The sequence below is a fragment of the Macadamia integrifolia genome, chromosome 6, assembly GCF_013358625.1.
Source record: "Macadamia integrifolia cultivar HAES 741 chromosome 6, SCU_Mint_v3, whole genome shotgun sequence".
In the NCBI taxonomy this organism is placed as follows: domain Eukaryota; kingdom Viridiplantae; phylum Streptophyta; class Magnoliopsida; order Proteales; family Proteaceae; genus Macadamia; species Macadamia integrifolia.
The window spans coordinates 14,613,602-14,614,792 of NC_056562.1; the positions used below are offsets into that span (position 1 = coordinate 14,613,602).

The 1,191-nt window shown below is 40.1% G+C and overlaps 1 pseudogene; it reads right to left on the bottom strand.

The window, feature by feature from the left end:
- Positions 1–468: 468 nt before the first annotated feature.
- On the bottom strand, positions 469–586 carry LOC122082909 (annotated as a pseudogene).
- Between the last annotated feature and the right edge of the window lie 605 nt (positions 587–1,191).

The following is a 1,191-nucleotide window of genomic DNA, read 5'->3' on the forward strand; positions in this document are numbered from 1 at the left end:
TTGGACTGTAATAATGATTTGAGTTATGAAGAACAGCCTAAAGGAATCTTTGATAGAAAAGAACATCAGCTTCGGAATCATACTCTTTTATGTGAAGGTGAATAGAGAAACCACCCAGAGCAAGAAGCCTCTTGGGAAAGGGAAGATGAGGTTAAAGAGAAATATCCAGAATTGTTTGAATTACAAGGTATGCCTCACAAATTTTGTGGACGAAATTTTTTGTAAGGAGGGGGGAAATTGTAACACCCTAATCTGATATTTATACCCCTACTTGTGGACAGACAAGAAGAAAGAGCAGAGAAAGCCAATGCTGGCATAGTTGGCAGTTGTGGAGTGCCAAGAAAGCAGAAGTGACCCCACCTGCTCCTGTTCAACTTGCCAATATCATTAGGGAATAAGGAGGGGTGGACAAAGAGGTAAGTTTAAGTACAAGACTAAGAATAGTAGGAAAAAAAAAACAAAGAAAAAAAAATGTGACATGAGGACTTCCCAGGGGGTCACCCATCCTAATACTACTCTCACCCAAGCACACTTAACAACGGAGTTTTATGGGATTTGGTGCATTAGTGCTGGTATGATCGCACCTACACTAGTAGGTCCAAAACTGACCAGCCAATTTTGCCTAGCAGAATGTAATTTTTGGGTTTTTACACTGTGGAGCCCACCTCTATTGTGCAAAATTCCCATTATACCCCTATAGGAAGAGACTTAAATGAGGCATGAAATGCATACTTTAATAGACTACTAGGTATATATATATATAGTATATATGTAATTTATATGGAAGTAAAAGAGGGTAGCCAACTTAAGAAGGCAGCCAAACAAACCTTAGTTATAAGGATTTAAGAGGGCAACCAAACAGACCTTAGCAATACTTGAAGAGGGCCAGCCAAACAGACCCTTAGGGCTGCCTTATATATAAGGGATAATGGGCTGAGATTGCATCAAACGTGACTGCTATAACAGTAAGGAGAAAAATAAAGAAAGGAGAAGAAGAAGAAGGAAAGAGAAGGAAGAAGAGGAAGAAAGAGAAGTGAGGAGGGAACTCACTCACCTCAGGCTGCTCTTAGATCAACTCTGCACCCAGGTAAGTGAACTTCCTACTGCATTAAGGTTAATTAGGTAATTTCATGTAGATTTGGCAGCTAAGGTTAGGGTTTTACCCAATTGTTAACTGCCAGGGAATCCCTG